Genomic DNA, 20,245 nt, shown 5'->3' on the forward strand with positions numbered 1-20,245 from the left:
CCTTGTTTTGACTCTCGAGGCGTGTCCAGCTGAATTCAATCAGCTAGTGCTTTGGGGTTATATAAACAACTAGTTCACCGCGGCAGCGGTCGCGGCAGCCTCGTGTGAAGACCGCCTCGTGTGAAGACCGACGAGGGTAAAGACCATCGACTCTACCTGCGCGACTCCACCGAGCAAAGACACCGACAAAGCACTTGAGTACTTTACTGTATTGTTTTACTTTACACTTATTTTTTGTTGTCAGTGCACTTTTATTATGTGTTTTCTAATTCCTGTTGTTACTAACACTCGCAAAACACGGGAGGTACGCTGCAGGTGTAATCCTCACAACCTTCGTTCAATACATGTATCTACTATTTCACAACTCTCTCTCTCCGTGGGCCTCTGGAATTGTCAATCAGCTGTTAACAAGGCTGATTTTATTACCTCCATAGCTACATATTCTGACTATAATCTCATGGCTCTAACTGAGACCTGGTTGAGGCCGGAGGACACTGCTACACATGCTACTCTTTCTGCTAATTTCTCTTTTTCCCACACTCCTCGTCAGACAGGGAGAGGGGGTGGGACTGGACTACTAATTTCCAAAGAATGGAAATTTACTCTGATACCGTCCCTGCCAACAATCAGCTCCTTTGAATTCCATGCAGTCACCATTATCCACCCCTTCTACATAAATGTGGTTGTCATCTACCGCCCACCAGGTAAATTAGGTCACTTCCTAGATGAACTGGATGTTCTTCTCTCATCTTTTTCTAATTTTGCCACTCCCTTATTGGTGCTAGGTGACTTCAACATTTACGTTGACAAACCGCAAGCTGCAGACTTTCAGACTTTGCTTGCCTCTTTTGACCTAAAAAGAGCACCTACTTCTGCTACCCACAAATCAGGTAATCAGCTAGACCTTATTTACACACGACACTGCTTCACTGATCAAACAATAGTAACTCCACTACAAATATCTGATCATTTCCTTCTGTCTCTCAACATCCACATTACTCCTAAGCCGCCACACACTCCAACACTGGTTACCTTTCGCAGAAACCTACGATCTCTCTCACCCAATAGACTATCCACCATTGTTTCAGACTCTCTTCCTCCATCTCGCAAACTCACTGCACTTGATTCGAACAATGCCACTAATACACTCTGCTCCACACTAGCATCATGTCTAGACCGATTATGTCCTCTTGCATCCAGGCCAGCCCGTGCCAGTCCTCCTGCACCCTGGCTCTCGGATGCTCTCCGTGAGCATCGCTCAAAACTTCGGGCTGCGGAGAGAATTTGGCGGAAAACTAAAAATCCTGCACATCTCTTAACATACTAAACTCTTCTGTCCTCTTTCTCAGCTGAGGTTACTTCTGCAAAGCAGACGTATTACCGTCTGAAAATCAACAATGCCACTAATCCTCGCCTACTTTTTAAAACATTTTCCTCCCTCCTCTATCCTCCTCCTCCACCCGCATCCTCCACACTTACTACTGATGACTTTGCTACATTCTTCTGCACCAAAACTGCCAAAATCAGTGCTCAATTTGCTGCACCTACAACAAACACGCAAGATACAACACCAACACCACACACACTCACCTCTTTTTCTCAGCTCTCTGAGTCTGAGGTGTCCAAACTTGTGCTATCTAGCCATGCAACCACCTGTCCACTCGATCCCATTCCCTCTCATCTCTTGCAAGCCATCTCTCCTGCAGTCATACCAACACTGACTCACATAATTAACACATCTCTTGACTCTGGTTTATTCCCCACTACATTTAAGCAGGCTAGGGTAACCCCACTGCTAAAGAAACCCAACCTCTACCATATGCTACTTGAAAACTACAGACCAGTATCCCTGCTTCCATTCATGGCCAAGATTCTGGAGAAAGTAGTGTTCAATCAAGTCCTGGACTTTCTTACTCAAAACAATCTCATGGACAACAAGCAATCCGGCTTTAAGAAAGGCCACTCAACTGAGACTGCCCTTTTCTCGGTCGTGGAGGATCTCAGACTGGCTAAAGCAGACTCTAAATCATCAGTCCTCATTTTGCTGGACTTGTCAGCTGCTTTTGACACTGTCAACCACCAGATCCTGCTATCTACGCTTGAGTCACTGGGTGTTGCGGGCACTGTTATACAATGGTTCAGATCTTACCTCTCTGACAGGTCATTCAGGGTGTCTTGGAGGGGAGAGGTGTCCAACCTACAGCATCTAAACACTGGGGTACCTCAAGGCTCTGTTCTTGGGCCACTTCTCTTCTCCATCTACACATCATCTCTAGGACCAGTCATCCAGAGACATGGATTCTCCTACCACTGCTATGCTGATGATACCCAGCTATACCTCTCTTTTCATCCTGATGATCCCTCGGTTCCAGCTCGTATCTCAGCGTGCCTGTTGGATATTTCACACTGGATGAAAGATCATCATCTTCAGCTGAACCTCGCAAAAACGGAAATGCTTGTAGTTTCTGCCAACCCGACTCTACACCATAACTTTTCAATCCAGATGGATGGGGCAACCATTACTGCATCCAAAATGGTGAAAAGCCTTGGAGTAACGATTGATGACCAACTAAACTTCTCTGACCACATTTCTAGAACTGCTCGATCGTGCAGATTTGCACTCTATAACATCAGAAAGATCCGACCCTTCTTATCTGAACATGCAGCTCAACTCCTTGTTCAAGCTCTTGTTCTCTCCAAACTGGATTACTGCAACTCTCTACTAGCTGGGCTTCCAGCTAACTCTATCAAGCCTCTTCAACTGCTCCAGAATGCAGCAGCACGAGTTGTCTTCAATGAACCTAAACGAGCACATGTCACTCCGCTGCTAGTCCGTTTGCACTGGCTGCCAGTTGCTGCTCACCTCAAATTCAAAACTCTGATGTTTGCCTACAAAGTGACTTCTGGCCTAGCACCTTCTTATCTGCACTCACTTCTGCAGATCTATGTGCCCTCCAGAAACTTGCGTTCTGTGAATGAACGTCGCCTCGTGGTTCCATCCCAAAGAGGGAAAAAATCACTTTCGCGAACGCTCACGCTCAATCTGCCCAGTTGGTGGAATGAACTCCCTAACTGCATCAGAACTGCAGAGTCACTCGCTATTTTCAAGAAACGACTAAAAACTCAACTATTTAGTCTCCACTTCACTTCCTAATCTGCAATTGCCTCTTTGAATATCACACTAACTGTACAAAAAAAAAAAAAAAAAATACTAACACTTCCCTTCTTAGACTTTACAGACCTGAAACTTGCCTTTAGTACTTATTCATTGTTGCTCTTAGTTGTGTAAATTGCTTCCTTGTCCTCATTTGTAAGTCGCTTTGGATAAAAGCGTCTGCTAAATGACTAAATGTAAATGTAAATGTAAAAATGTTCCTCTGGCTGCAAAAGCTTACTGGCCAGTTCGACACATGATTAGAGTAGATGATGAGGTGCTCATGAAAGATGATTGCATCATCATACCTAAAGCTTTGCGATCAGAAGTACTGAGACGACTTCATGCTGCACATCAGGGCATACAGCGCTCTCTAGCACACGCTAGATCTTGTTTCTATTGGCCAGGAATAACAGTGGCCATACATAACATGGTGGAAGCCTGTAGCTTCTGTCAGCAGAACCACCCTGAAAATCAAAAAGAGCCACTTATGTCCCACCCGGTTCCTGAGAGACCATGGCAGAAACTGGCTGCTGACATATTCGATTTTCAAGGAAGAGCCTTTCTTCTCATAGTGGATTATTTTTTCAAATATCCTGAAATCCTACAGCTTTCAGACAAAACTTCAGGCTCACTCATAACACATTTCAAAGCAGTGTTTGCAAGACATGGTGTGCCTGAGACTGTCATTGCAGATCATGTCCCATTTGCCAGTGCTGAAATGGCTCGATTTGCCCACGAATGGGGTTTTAACATCACACATTCCAGCCCAAACTACCCTCAATCCAATGGGATGGCTGAGCGAGCCATAAAGACTGTCAAAACTATGCTGAAAGCTGCTGCACAGTCTGGCACTGACCCTCATTTAGCCCTTTTAACCCTTTGCAACACTCCAGTTACTGGTCTCAAGTACTCTCCAGCCCAGATTCTGATGGGCAGAGTTCTCCGTTGCAGATTACCCATGAGCAAAGCTGTCCTCCAGCCGGCTACACCAACCCATATTCAGGCAGATCTGCAGCATTGTCAGTTGCGACAGAAAAGATGGTATGACAGGAGAGCAACTCATCTTCCGACACTCAGGAGGGGACAGAGAGTATATATGAGAATCAAAAACACATGGAAACCAGCTACAGTTGTCAGCGTCAGAGATGAGCCTCGTTCATATGATGTAATCACATCAGAGGGCACTACCTACCGTAGAAACAGACGCCACCTCAGACCGGACAGGTCACCTGCGCATGATACACAACTGGATTGTCACATGGATGCTAATGAAGACCAGCGAGACAATGTGACTCCTGAGCCTACTCAGTCTGATCCATCACACAATGCGGAAATAAACACTGTCCCATCTGCGATATGCACAAGAGCTGGACATGTTATCAGGCCACCTGGATGGCTGAAAGACTATCTGTCTTCTTAAGTACTTGTGACTAGTGCTCACCGTATCTGCAAATGTTTGTTATTGTTATGACCACTGTTCTTGTTCAAATTTGATTACCATATTGCTTAAACCTAAGAAGGGGGATGTGGTGTAAGCGGTGAATGGTTCAGTCCAGGTTTACCCCCACACAGTTTTGTGTAATGGTACGGTCCTGGTATGTGTGTAGTTGAAGATGTAGACTTGGCTGGTGTGTACAAGTGCGAGAGAGAATAAAAGTTGTTCTATATGTTGCTATCAGAGCGTGTTAATAGAGACAAAAGGGAAAAGTCACAACACTATATATATACTTAATACTTTAATTATTTTTCATATGTAAAGATATTTTCCCAGAGATGGGTTGTGGCTGGAAGGGCATCCGCTGCGTAAAAACTTGCTGGATAAGTTGGCGGTTCATTCCGCAGTGACGACCCTGGATTAATAAAGGGACTAAGCCGACAAGAAAATTAATGAATGAATGTAAAGATATTTGCGTATTTCTCTACATCTTGTGTGTATTAAGCAGTGTGTAACCGAGGCGCACAACTAACACGCTCTGCGTTGGACAATAGACCTTCTTTATTCTGGTCTATAGAACAGACTATTGTAGTTTCTCAAAGTCGCAACGCGCCAGCAATACACCTCAACATGCCTCCCTTTTTAGACCAGAACGCCTAAGGGCACACATATGAGCGCGAATGTATTTGCTATTTAAACAGCGTGGCACAAAACACGCTGTTTAAATGGAAACGACTCTTGCGCCAAGCTAAAACTAGAAAACAACAATTGCGTTGCACCTTGCGCTACATTGTGCCGGATGTATGATAAATCAAATGATACAAAGGGCCTACTTTGGTCCGCATGGCCATAGTTTAGGCATCACTGTCTCTCCACTCCACCAATAGCTGTTGTGTAGTGAGTGCACTGGCGTCGTTGTCCTGTGGCTGCCGTCGCATCATCCAAGTGGATGCTGCACACTGGTGGTGGTGTGGAGAGACCCCCCCTCATGATTGTGAAGCACTTTGGCTGTATGGCCATACACAATAAATGCGCTATATAAATACACATTACATTACATTACATCACTGGTTTAAAGCAACATTTTGTTTAAAATAAGTAAAAAAATTTTAAACATAAAAAACAACAAACAAAATACTATGAAAAACTGAGGAGCAGATAATGTGAACCTGAAATGATTTTACAGTCAAAATAGGCGGAGCCTTAGAGCCACATACCCTATTGCATAATCAGTAATGGTTGGTGTTTGTTTGCTCCTGAAACCAACTCCAACAAGCTTTGTTCTGTCTTGATTATTATTTGAAATGATTATCAAGCCAGGATTCTTAAATATAGTTTTTCACAGGGGAAACCCTTTGTATGACCAGATGTGGTATATTTACAGTTTTTGTCCTTGCTCCTCATTCAAAGCCTGGAAAATCCCCTCTTGACAATTAAAAGATTTGCTTTGCCAGTGTGACCATGCCAAAAGCGATAAAGCTTATGTGTCACATTGGCTCTCGGTGAATCAACACCAGAGATCGTAATGAAGTGCCACTCCCTTTCTTTTGCAGACTGTTAAGTGAACTACATGAATGCTGCTCGGCATGTGCACAATGAATAAGATGAATGACTGCTCTGTTCAATATCTGCTCCATTTCATAGAAAGAAGGTTGTGTTTTGTGTTTTAGAGAGATGTATTTGATGCCTTTTGAACTGTATCAGAGTATGTTATACTTTTATTGGACTTGCACATGATCTTAAGTTACTCCTCCCAAACCTTGATGAACTTCTATTGATGCACTTCTAAATCTCACCCCTTCCTTCTGGACTGCTATGTCTTTACTTTATTTGAAACAATTTGGTAATCAACCTGATAAAAATGAAGAGTTTGGATTTTAAAAAATTCCAAACATTTAAACTGGTGTAATGTGTAGTATTCAATTTTAGATTTTTAGCTATAGTCAAAATCTCAACCAAGTGTGTGTGTGTGTGTGTGTGTGTGTGTGTGTGTGTGTGTGTGTATATATATATATATATAGAGAGAGAGAGAGTGAGAGAGAGAGAGAGAGAGAGAGAGAGAGAGAGAGAGAGATACACTGGAGAAAGTCTTATTTGTTCTATTTTGGTTTTTAGTTTTTTAAAAATCATTTAAAGTCAAAATTATTAGCCCCTTAAAGCTATATATATGCATATTTTTGATAGATTACAGAACAAATCATCATTATACAAAGTTGCCTAATTACCCTTACCTGGGGTGTGTTTCCCAAACAACAACATAATTCACGGCTGAACTATCATAGTTCGATGCATCGTTTGGGAAAAAAAACGATGTAGTGACAAGTCTTTCCCAAAACTCATAGTTTCTCTGTCGCAGATCCATCGCTTGAACCATGTTAGTTATAATGTAAAACGCCCATAATGATGCTCTAAACAGGGCGGAGGAACTACTTCTCACTTGAGGCTGTGCTCAAAATGACATCAATGTTTTCAAAGTGCAATGCGAAGGGAGCACAATTGTAAACATAAAGATCGCTAAAACCGAACTGTAAAAATAGGTTGAAAGCAAATTACATCTTAGGGAGATGAGTTTAATGCTTTTTTATTTTTTATTTTTTTATTATACTTTGAATGTTAGAATGTTCTAAAGGAATAGGGCATAGGGGGGATAGCTAGGAATAGAACACAGCCAGGAACTATGTTTCTAATGACAGTTCCAGAGCTGTAGTTGCGAGTGCTCAAGTTTGCGATGCAGTTTGTGAATGTTCGTAGGAGCGACTAATTTGGGAAACAGCAAATTAACAGTTTATGCTTGTAACGACGGAATTTGCTACCTTATTTGGCTAATTATGGTTTTGGGAAACACACCCCTGCTTAGTTAGCCTAATTAACTTAGTTAAGCCTTTAAATGTCACTTTAAGCTAATATTTTCTACATTAAACAGAAATTGGGGAAAAAAATAAACGTGGGCTAATCTATCTATCTATCTATCTATCTATCTATCTATCTATCTATCTATCTATCTATCTATCTATCTATCTATCTATCTATATATATATATATATATATATATATATATATATATATATATATATATATATATATATGCCTGCTACACTTTTGTACAGTATATGTTTAAGTACATAAAACTTCTGCATTGACATTTCAAGTTTTGTTAATATCAGATGTGACTTATCAAAAATTGTTTTAATTATTATTATACATATTTATTTTTTACTGGTGTGGGCCGTAATGCATTTAAATAGCCAATTTTTTATTAAAAGTTTATTCATTAACTGAGTGCATGTATGCTGTGTTCACTATATATATTAATTGTCATAATTTTAAAATAATAACATGCCTTATTCTACTCTACTAAAAAAAGAGAAAGAAAAAGTTTCAACTTTTTTTTAAGTTATTCAATGTTTAAGTTAATATTTTTAGTCAGTTTGATTGATCCAAGTTGAGATGAATAAAAAAGTTAATTTGATTAAACTAAAAACAACTATTTTTTTAAAGTGGCTAACAGAATAATGCACTTTTATGGTAACACTACAAACATCTAAAAATACCATAGGTGCTTGTGTGGTACATACAGAGGTCACATAGTAGAAACAATTCCCAGTTATAAGGATGTAAACTATTTTTACAAGTTGTAATCTTATAATAATGGCAATTACCACATGCCATTAAAGCACCTATAAAAACAAGATGATGAGTGATCAGACAGAGGTGAACATAATCGCTGAATCAATGAGTAACCATAAAAACAATCTTGAAATGGGGGAAAGGAAACAGAAACTATGACACTGGCAAAACAAGGAAGTCCGAAGTGCAGAAACTAATCTTATAACATGCATTTGCATATATTAAATGTTGTATTTTAACAAGGCTATTAGCTCAATACATATTATATTTTATATCACTGCAGTGGCACTAATAACTAAGCTTTTTTTGACTGAATAAAAACTGCAAATGGGTCACTAATGGCCTATTTTGTATCATCTTGGTTTATTATGCTCAGTTATGTGACACAAGGATCTTATTAGCTCACATAAAATCTGAAAAGTTTGTAATGTGTTATGCTAAAATGATGTCTTTTTTAAGTTACACAAAAAAATGGCAGTGATTTTAATGGCAACGATTTCCAGTAAGTCTGGTAATCTGGTTTACAGTAAGTTTCCTTCAAATACTGCAAATATACTACAAGTGACTTCCCCAGAATTTCCTGCTTTTATGCTTTTTGTTGTATATTACATTACTTACATTCCAGTTTTATATTACATCTAATGATAGTAAAGTTCTTGCATTACTCAGCGTTACTTATGGGTTACCGTGATGGTGTTTATTCGTTGTGTGAACAATATTGAACACTGAAATGTTGATATGTTTCTCTTTTTGTGATGAGGATTTACTCTTTTTTTGGTTGTGTTTTTTGTTTGTAAAATGTATGAAGATATAATGTGTAGATGTTAGTAGTTCGAAACATTGATGTATTAAAACTGTAAGTATTATTAAAATATGTTACACGTTTACAACAAATGTCATAAATTATTGTTTCTACTGTATTTTTATTCCCTGACAATAACAGCTGCCCTTTATTACAGTCAATTATAATTGTTTTTTACAGTGTTTTCCTTCTTTTTATTCATACATAGCTATAGAGCAGTTCTTAATTTGTGAAATGGTTGTTCTAATTCAGTTTTGGTGCGTGCAAATGAGATTAGTGAATGCAAGTGAAGAAAGCACATGGAGTTTTGTCAACAATAAGGCATAATGGGAGTGATTCATATATGCGTGTATTCCATTGTACATGTCTTATCTCAGTTACGTGCTTGCACGTGGGCAGAAAGGAAACCTGGAAGTCAGATAGTGTGATCTGAAAGGAGGGGGTTTAAGTACCTCTCAGGGAACCTATTTTACACTGACACATCATAAAAGCAGAGAGATGTGAAATACTTTAGATACTTGGTCAAAGCAGTTCAATAAAGGCTGATTATGTTCAGTTATTTCAATTTAAAGGCAATAAAAATAACCTATTCATCACTATAAAATTGAAATTACTAAACCTACACACATGAGCCAGAGGGGAAAAAATGCAAATTTTAAAAGGAAATGGATATTTTCATAATTTGTTTTTCAAAAAAAAAAAAAAAAAAAGGTAATTTAACCTTCCTGTTGTGTTTGGGTCACATCTGACCGATTTACAACTTAAAACATTCATAGATATTGTTTTACATCTGATTGCCTCAAGGCTTTATGATATCCTCCACACTATGCACTTGAACATGTGACAGGGATGATCACCTCTTTCATTGAACCTTGTTACACCTGTGGTGTTCCCGGTCAAAAGTGACCGCCGTAGGAAATGAATGAGTATCCAGACTATATTCAGCAAACAAACAGAAAACATCTCCATACACACTACCTCAACTCACTAACTCACTCACACATACATACAATTCAGACTAAGCAATGTCTTTTGTAGGTACACGTCTCTTTTCCATGCTTATATGCCGATCATCCCACATGTTTACCCTCATTACATACATGTTCATTTTGTAGTACATTTTCAGTGCGTCTTTTCACTGCAGCTATTTCCTATATTTTCTGATTCTATAAATTCATGTTAAACACTAGTTTAGGGCATTGTTCACAGCTAAAGAATGTTTTTTGACTAATTTAAAAGCAGTTTAATGAAACCGGTCAATTTTGACAAGGAACACTAAAGTAAGGAGTGGGAGGTGAACACGACAGGAGGGTTAAAAACACAAACCAACATGGCTTTACAGACGTGAACAATGCAGGAAAAAGAAGGGAAAAAAAAGATGGCTTAACAAATCTAAATGAACAAACCAAGGCATAGGTGAACATAATCAACTAACCAAGGTGGTATAAAAACATCCAATAGGGACAAAGGGAACATGAACCAACCACAAGAAGGAAACACAAACGTTTCAGCTTGTTTTATTATGTAAAAGCTTTGACTTTCTTCTTGATTTTGGCTCCAGCACCTTTGAGAACCTCTGAGCCTACAAGAGGAGGTGAAATAACACACCCAGCCTTACATCTGTACGCCAGATGGCTCAGTGTCTATTAAGCGAGCTGTAAGCATCTGTATATCGTACACTTTCTTTACGTGCCAGTAGCTGCAGCATCTTTATCCTGTTAGTGCTTTCTTGGAATAAAGCACAGACATTCCCTTTCATCCACAAACAGGTTGCCTGCATGGTAATATATGTTGCTCGAGAAAGACCCAAAAGCCATGAAATATTTTACTAGTGAGCAATGCATTGTATTATGCAGCCATCATAGTTATTGCAGCCATCATATAATTTTTATAACTAAATAGGGATTTAAAACCAGCTAATGAATGTTTTCCAGTTGTGGTTAAATGGCAGGATATGATAGGAAGCATTAAGAAAACCATACTTAAATATTAATAGACCACTGTTTTTTCCTCCTCACGTAAGAAGTTAGAAGTTAGCCAGTAGATGGCAGAATTGTTTTCTGCATTCAGATTCCTGGAACATTTTGACCTCGCTTGCTAATCTTGATCACGCTTCATGTGATGTAATCCTTAAGGACTCAAGATGTGTGTGTTATCAGATGTACTGTATTATTAAATTACACCACTCCTGACCTGACAGTTGTTCTAATTAGCTCTGTATCTAAAACCATGTGATGGAGACAAACCATTTCATAAGAGGTCACAGGATGCATCAGGCACTGATTATTTTGATGTCATGCTGTGATCATTGCATTTATCCTGTTAAATCATAGCATGGCTCAAAGTGTGTCAGCCCTCCTGCCCTAAAAAATACAGGTTAGAATAATTCCCAAAACATTTTTTCCTGAACTGAACTGCGGTCAGTGTGTACACCGTTATGAAGAGGAAGCAACCAGAAAACTTTGCTGTGGCAACAATGCTTTTTTTTTGCTCGCTTTACCAGCGTGTTGTCCATCTGGGGTTCATTCAGTTTCCTTTCTACCCTGCATTCCATGTATGTGTTTCCCTTCCAGGAAATATGGGAATATATGCTCTGTCCAAACCATCCTCCTTAACATCATTTGTTTTGTATTTATCTCCCCTGTCCTTAAAGTTTCTTTTGTTAACTGACTTTTTTACCCCTTTCCAATGCTTCTGATAAAGCTGTAGGTCTAAAGAGCAGACAGCTCATGTCTCAGTGTGTGGAAGGGCTACAGGAGGATATTTGAAGTGAGAAAGAGCTGCCTCAGATATCTAAAACCAAAGACATTTCAGTCCCTGAACAAGCACTGTGTCTGTCAGTTGCATTTCAGGGAAGCCTAGACAGGTAAGTGCAACCTTATCTCCAGGGACGGCAGCGCAATTCTCTGAAGGAGAAGGTTATTTCAGTCATTCTGTTAGATTTTAAGCTCATGGAGGTATCCTCAAACTACTCCATCATGCTGACAAGCAGACCCCGTGTATTTGTTGACCGAGCTACACGTAGTTTGTGTACATTTCACAATCAGTTGATCATTCAGTGGCGTAAGAGAAACATTCTTTCTAGATGACGGGAAAAGGGATACACGTACCACAACCCCCTGTCACAGGAGGACCATGAAGCGAAAGTGGAACATAGGGCCCCCTTATTCACATGAGTGACAGAAAGGAAACTTAAGACCCTCAGTGGCTCACTGAATTACCGAGAAAGGAAAGTAACAGATTAATGTTTACATCAACGCTTGTAGTCACCGGGAGTCTGTAAACTTTCGTATTCTATTTTATGAATGTACGTATAGAGAAATAAAAGGTAAGATGTTATGGCATTTCCCTAAATAAGCAACAACTCAAAACTAGAGCCACTCATATAATGACTGGTCACTAAATTATCAAATGTGTTATTTTTAGATGTTAAAAGTTTTTTTCCACTCTGTAGATTTCTAAGTATGTTTATTAGCACGTCTGGTGTAAAGATTATGAGATAGCAGAAGCTTTGTCGTAGAGTTTATGAGTTAATATGTGAACAGGGGTTAGTTGAGATCACGTGTTGAGGAACACTGTAAAACCCAACAGTCAACTTTATCAAACAAAATTAGTGTCTAACTCAAAATTGACTGAAAGTTAATTCTACTCATTTGAAAAGAGTTTTGAACTCAATGTTAAAGGTAATGAGTTAATTAAATACCTAATTACTTTAACTTAAATGGATCAAGTTCACAGTACTCACATAAATCCGTTTTTTTTTTTTACTCAAATGGTTTGTATCGGTCAGTTTTCTCAAACAGTTTGAGTTGCCTTAACTTGCTGGGTTTTACAGTACTCAGTTGGTTTGAGTTCTCTTCATTTATGGGTTTTACTGTGCTCAAATTGCTTTGTTTACTCAAATGAATGAAATTCACAGAACTCATTAATATTAGTTTTTGAACTTACATTGTTTGTTGCAATCAGTTTCCTCAAATGGTTTGAGCTACTTTAACTTTTTGGGTTTTACAGTGAAACGTTTGCTCTTATGGTTCACTTCAGTGGCACCAGTGTCAACTGTAGAAATGCTAATAGTTACTAAAATATGAAAGTTATGAGAATTTGTCATATTTAGAGAATGTACAGTTCGGTTTCATATTCCTAATTGATTCAAGCCACCCGAAGCCAGTTTTCAGAGCCAGGTAATCTTCAATCATTTACACTTCTCACTGTCTTTTTAGAGACATCTGTGGCATTTGTGAGATGACAACCTGCTGGGCGGGTTTTTTGTAAGGTCATTAAAATTCCTGTTCTCTCCTCCACTACTAAAAGCAACATGTTGGCTCATGTCCATCTCTTTTCTTTGGATGCTGGAAAAAAAAGTGCCCTTTTGCACTGATCTGAGACATTTGCTCTTTCACTTACTAAAATATAGATAAGAACATTAGTGGCAGAAACTGTTCTTAGATCAGGGCGTAACAGAAACTTCAGCCAGATTTAAAAAAAAAACTATGTAAAAGCCCTGAAGGGAGATCCTTATTCAATGGAGAAACAGATACATGACTTTGGCTCTGAAGATGGTTCAGGCGACCTTTAGCCTCAATTTTCCTGCATCCCTGGTGGCCTCAACAAGAGCCTGCCGGATCAAACCCAGGTCTTTGATCAGCACATTGTGAGTGCACACTGGGTGACCTGGTCATGTGCAGATGAGAGAAGAGGGCAGAGAGACGGAGGGAGAGCTGCAACTCAAGAACAGGGTATTGTTCCCTCCTTCCTGTCCTCTCCAGGCTAAATCACTACGGAAGCTTTTTTTGTTTTGGTCAGCTCTGCCACCACCACCTGCTTCTCCATCTCCACCTCTTTTCATAAACCCCCCACTGAAAACTACTCAGTCACAGACCTGAAAAAAAAACCTCTGTAAAGAAACCTCAAACAGCCATTCATTTGTTTAGAGATGCACAAACCCTCAAGGTCACAAGGTTGGAAGCTCAGACATCCTTCAAGGAGTCAAAGGTTGTCTGCATGTGAAAGATGGCAGCATTACTTTAATATGAGACAACGTAGAAAAAATGTTAATTTTAAAACTGTTTAACCTCATATTCTTGTTCTATATTGCACATTTACTCCGTTGGAAATTACACTTGATTTTTGCTGCTTCTAATTTTCCAGACACCAATATTTTAACATTTCTGAAAATAAAAATTAATGAGATTCAATGAGATCTGAAATTGTGGCATCGAAATAAAGGTTATGATTATGATTTTTGGTAGCATTACAGCTCACGGTAAGTGCATAAAGCATTGTTTTTTGTTTGCATCTGCATCTACTAAAGCATTTAAACTTGGAAAATGGGATATCCCAGCAAGCATTTTTTTTGTTTGTTTTAAAAAATGTCTAACAGATTTCTAATAAACATCTAAAGATAGTCATCTTGGCTAAAACAAGGTTAAATTTGGGCTGCCTAAGAATAGGCCAAAACTAGGCTCATAATAAACAGAAATGAATGACATATAAAGTCTGTCTAATCTGTCTATTTGTGTCTAGTTTTGGTCTTTTAGATTTTCACTGACAGCCCAAGTTTAGCCTTGTTTTAGACAAGCTGTCTATGTTTAGATGTCTATTAGACGTCTATTAAACACAAAATTGTTTGATGGGATGTGATGTCAGATTTAACAACAGGATTTACACGTATGTTTTTGAATTTGACACAAGAACAATTTTTTCATAAAATATACTAAAAGCACTAGCGCAGTGCTATATATTACGTTATATTACTATCCCAAATGTTTGGAGAAATGTTTAAATTCAGAAAAGTAAGCAATTCTAACTATAGAGACATGGACACTGCAAAATAAAAGCTCCATTGCTTTTGTACAGTTTCACAGTCATCTCTCATCAGCAATTTCTACAGCGGTCTTGTTTTACAGCCTCAGGGGCTGATCATACTGAACATAATTTCTGCTGAAGTCCCATAGCATGTAATGAAGGAAGAAGACGACACCCATGATCCTATCCTCAGTCACTGTAGCCCCTTTCACACAGCGATACCGGTAAATTAAAAAGGCGCTGTCCACACAGGCAAGAAAAGACCATTCACACATCCATTGAAAATTAGAGGAGAAATGACCTCTAAACGGCTGGGCTTGTATTTGTAAACATAGAAGGGGTCTGGCTTTTGTTGATGGTTTCCCTTTTTTTTCTAAAGCTTTAGCATTCATGCAGCTTTTACCCAGAGACATCCAATGGCAGAAGTGCAAGCTAAAATGCTTACACATCTGACTACATTACAAATCCTGTGGATGAAAAAGCATTGTGAACAACTTCGATAAAAACATATGGAGGAACACTTTCACATGTCGAGATGTACATAATATGTGTGTGTGCTGGAACTCACCGGAGCACTCCTTCAAGTACACAGCACACGCATCAAGCAACTAAAGCAGACCATGAAGGTAAGCAGCGGTTTATCATAAGCATTTTATTGATCACTTTTTACACAGTTGGCATTAAGAAGGAACAAAGAAACGTTATCTGACTAACATCTAGCAGCTAAATGTGTCTGGAAAAATATTCAAAGACTTTTATTTTTAAAAACTGCATGGATGTGAATGCATCTGAAGGTTCTGATTGGCTACACGTCTCACGTCAGCGCGTTATAAACATGAACGTGCTCTTTCTGGTAATTATCCTTCTGCGTTCACACAGCGCAGGATTCCGGCACATTAACAGTAATTTTACAACTTCTCTTTCTGCAAAATTACCAGAACGAATTTACCAATATTTTCAAAAAGTGCCTGTTCCCACATTCAGACCTTTCTGGAAAATTGCCAGTAATTTTCCGGCAAGATCTGAATGTGTGAAAAGGGCGTGTCATCAGACTGTTTGTTGGGAATACACGCCCTCTAGCTGCGAAGAGGAGGAAAAGGTGATCAATAATATTGTTTTTTACTTTGTTTTGTCATGGGAAAAACACTGCAAAAATGTAAGACATGAGCTTGATGGTCAGATGTTTCATCCAATGCTTGAAAAAAAATTAAGATGCAGTATATAGTGAAATGCAAAAAACTTGTTCCCTGTGAATGACTCCATGAAAGCAGCCAGAAGGCAGCAAATAGGTCTTAAAATGCTGTTTGTTACATATTCATATTCAGTTACAATTCCCTTGTTTACTTATTACAAGCTAATTTCTTGTATTTTAGTATTTACCGTATTTGAGCAGATAAACATTTTGGTCACAGATGACCTACTTCAGAACGTTCTATGGCACACAGTGTAGATTTTATTCCCAAATTAATAAGCACCGGTTTCATTTTAATATGTGGTAATTATGTATAATTAGCCAAGTCAACCATTATACATACTCTGATGGCAGATGTTCCAATCTATGTGGTGTAATTACGCAGTTAAAAATGCTTAATATGTATTGTTCTCATCATCATAAATATTTGTTGCACTGAAGTCATTTTGGTGTTGGCTTTTTTATGTCAGGTTAGCAGCTTTTAAAAGCCAACGGGGAGAAATGATGATTATTAAGAGTGTAAAAAATAGAACTGCTGGAGTGTGTGGTTGTCTCAGAGCCATGGGAACACACACACACACGTCACTCTGTTTGACTGAAGATTCCGCTGTGAGGGAAGGCTCGCATCGACATGTCTATACACATGATACAGAACGTGTTTTGGGCGAGGTACAATGTGAACTTGGTCACAGAGGCGTAGCCATGCAATTATACATTTGTGTCTTTTTACTCCTTTCAATAGCGTGTATAATTTTGCAGTAAAGAGAATATCTTTTTTAAACGCAATGACGACATCCTCGCTCTGTCTGATGAGATCCTCTGTCTGACGGGCCTACACTCGTACTATGGTCAGGTGTGTGTTTATTTGCTGTCCTAAATTGCATGGGGTGACTGTTTAAGAGGACATTTGCAGTTAGTGTGAGTGAAGGGTGTGAAGATGCATGTCATTTGCTGTGAAACCAGATTGTGTCATCAACTGTGGGTGACCTTTCACCTAATTTCTGTAATGCTTTGTAGTAGGATGGATTGGAATATTTAATAACACTTTACTGTAAGGTGTTTTTTTTCCATTGCAATCACACAAGTATTAACAAACCATGTAGATTCAGGGTTAGTTTGTTGTAATTATGCCTAATTCCCTAAAAGTATATGTTAAGGAGTTCAACCAAAATTGTACATTTTGATATAATTTACTTCCTCTTTACTCGTTTCAAACACTTATAAGTTTTTTTTTCTTCTGTTAAATACAAAATAATGTATTTTAAAGACAATTGGAAACCAGTAATTATTGACTTTTTTCTACTTTGGAAGTCAGTGGTTTCAGATTTTGTCATTACACCTTTTCTTTTCTCGCGCTCTCTAGAGATTATGCAGCGCCACTGATGCAATTCAAGACCTGTGAAGAAATTATGCCAAGGTATCCATAATCTTGGACCAGGCCATATCCTGAGCTAACGCTGTAATGGTTATGGAGGAGTGGAAAGCATGAGACTGATTCCTGAACAACCACAGTGACAGACGAGTCTCTGCAATGATCCTGTGCCAGCCTGATCACCCACCGGTGACCTACTCACACCTGCAGTTCTCCACGATCCACGTTCATCGTTCTCCAGCCTCTGGCACCTAGACTGCAGCTCTGCACAAGAAGTTTGCACAGAGGAGAAATTGTTGTGCCCAACAGAGCCTGGTTTCTCTTGAGTTATTTTTTTTCCTTCACTTTCGTCAATTGGTGAAGTGGGTCATTATCACTATAAAGTGCCTTTGAGACATCAAAATTTTAAAAAAATAGTTTGAGATTTTTTATTTAACCACATAGTTGTATTAATTACATCGTAGTCTGTAAATCAATAATGTTGGTCAAGCTCCTGCCTTTTATATATATATATATATATATATATATATATATATATATATATATATATATATATATATATATATATATATATATATAAACTGCAAGCAGAAAAACATTAAACAAACCTCAAATTGTGTCAACCCTGTCAATGTGACCCTTTTGAGTCTCTTTATATTAATGGATATATATGGACAAAACATTTATTTCACAATAAAATATGCATGTTACTTTTTAAAATAAAACCCAAGATCTAAAGTATTTTGTCAAAACTTTAAACAATATTAACTGGCTCTTTTTGGTTTATTAAGAAATCACACATGATGTCTTGCTGGCGTTATAAATAATTTGTTTATTTTCATAAAATTTAACATGACGGTGAAAAACAAGATGACAGGTGTATCTTTTTATTTATTATTTCCTTTTCAACCGAAGAAAGACACTAATAAAGGTTTGGAACCACTTGAGGTTAAGTAAACAGTGAGTGCATTTTACTTGTTGAGTGAACTATCCCTTTAACTCCCATGACTACCAAACTGTCCTTCAGAAACCCGCTTTTGTTCGGATAATTGTAAAATCTCCATTTTGTTTCTCACATTTCCTGTACTTTTTGAAAGAGTTTTATTATGTGCAAAACACAAGTTAGCTTAGGTCATATAATTACAGCACCTGATGATTTCTGGCATTAGCAAAGCAGTGAGTCAAAACACATGCACGCATCGGACAACTTCCTGATAAATGTTTTTTTATCTCTTTTCAAGCAGAAGCCAAAGCTCCGCCCCTTCGCTCTCCATCGCGACGTGATTGGATGAGCGGGTCTTATCGCGCCTGTGCTCTGCAACAGCTGCGAGCCGCTCAGATGCTACTGGAGACGGACGAGGACGCTTCACTTCTGTGGATGAACGCTTTGTCTGTCCTGTATGAAAGAGGAGCGCGGACACCCCGGGACGGGCTGCTGGCTTCGACAGTAGCGTTAAAGGAGTCGGGAACTTTTACAGGTACATTTGGAAAGGATTCGGAATTGTGTGCGTTGTGTATGTAGCGGTTAACGAGCGTAATCTGCTGAGGAATGATTTAAAATACGGAGCGCTGCTTCTGCATTGCGTACGGGGAAGAGGCTGAAATTGGATTCTGACGAGTGGTTTAATTCGACCCTGTCTTTGTCTGGTAATAGCTTTGCCCGTGATCTGTCGTACTCGTGTGTTTGTGGAAGAATGGGGGCCAGGCGCCGCAGTGGGCAGTGATCGCTTTAACACAGGCTGTACGTGCGAACTCGAACGAGCAGCTATTGGCAACTGGCACGTACGCTCCCAACTCCATGTATCTAGATCAAGCCATCAAAATACTCCCTAGAGATCGTTTGGCTTGCGTTTGACTGATTTTTATCTCTAGGAGAAGCGTAATTAAACGATGCCATTTGCTCGAAAAGGATAATAGAGGACGATTGTGTATGGTGTTTTATTAGAACCTTGAACGTGTCACCGTCGCGCAGCTTTTGGTCGGTGTTGTTGATGCAGTGTAAAAACAGCTTTAAATGATAGCTTTAACGGAACCGTTGCCTTAAATCTTTAATTAACATACGTTGTTAAGTTTATTTCGCACGTTCAGTTAACTTTGATCTTAACTGGGGTTAGAAAAGAGTCTAAAATTGCTTAAAGCGAGGGATTGACACAGGGGTCGTTAGAGCTTAAGTGGCTGGGAACACCGATGTTGTTACCACAATAATAAACATTTTTCGAGTGTGCTGTGGGAGGGGGTCTCGAAAGAAACTTTCTGTTTCTCTGCCACCTCTCCCTTCTCGAGAAAGGAATGGTTTCAGCTTACGCCTAATTAAAAGTATTGATTAGTGACCTGTAACGCCTGTTAGGGAGCCAAGCGATAATAACGCAGACCATCAAGGCTAATAAAAATAAATAGCCTATAAATAGTGACTCTTATTGTGATCTGTTAAACACGTTCTACGCGATGAGATTTTTGAAAACTATAAACACAGTATAGGACAATACAATCAGTGGACATATTTGGAAGAATTAAAATTACAGACAGTAATTTTACTCGCATTTTAGCGACTTGGTGTGGAGTTCGGTTTTAAAGCAAACGTTGTTATTTTCTTGAGCACTTTGAAGCTTTAACTTGTAAAAGGACTTGTAAAACAAAATACAAAATGTTTACCTATGGTTAAAAGCTATGGCAAAGCGGTACCTAGGCTAATGGTAGCGCTAATGTTTTGATAATGTGATGTCAGATATTTATCTTGATGGGAACGCTTCCAGCGCGGTAGACTGTTGCTATAGTAACCACCTCAGGTGAACGCGAGTTTAGTTTGCTGGCATCTGTTTTACACACACAGGACAAACGTTTATTATAACTTGGTA

At 38.9% G+C, this 20,245-nt stretch overlaps 1 protein-coding gene and 1 long non-coding RNA gene across 4 annotated transcripts in view; one reads left to right on the top strand and one right to left on the bottom strand.

Annotated features, from left to right (window-relative positions):
* Window positions 1-20,245, bottom strand: part of LOC147832892 (uncharacterized) — a 599,182-nt gene that overhangs the window by 252,025 nt on the left and 326,912 nt on the right. Inside the window, exon 2 of the long non-coding RNA XR_015515193.1 lies at window positions 12,606-12,691. This is a non-coding gene — a long non-coding RNA (uncharacterized LOC147832892). The remainder of the gene's footprint in view (window positions 1-12,605; window positions 12,692-20,245) is intronic.
* tiparp (TCDD-inducible poly(ADP-ribose) polymerase) overlaps window positions 18,728-20,245 on the top strand; it is a 42,809-nt gene continuing 41,291 nt past the window's right edge. For 2 of the 3 annotated variants that reach the window (XR_015514365.1, NM_001045019.3), the window contains exon 1: window positions 18,728-18,868. The gene's annotated coding sequence lies outside the window, so the exon portion shown is untranslated. Of the gene's footprint in view, window positions 20,243-20,245 lie in introns of all 3 variants that reach the window. The other variant, XM_087292229.1, reaches the window with a different exon arrangement.

Source organism: Danio rerio, chromosome 18 (genome assembly GCF_052040795.2).
Source record: "Danio rerio strain M-AB ecotype USA chromosome 18, GRCz13ab, whole genome shotgun sequence".
Classification (NCBI taxonomy): domain Eukaryota; kingdom Metazoa; phylum Chordata; class Actinopteri; order Cypriniformes; family Danionidae; genus Danio; species Danio rerio.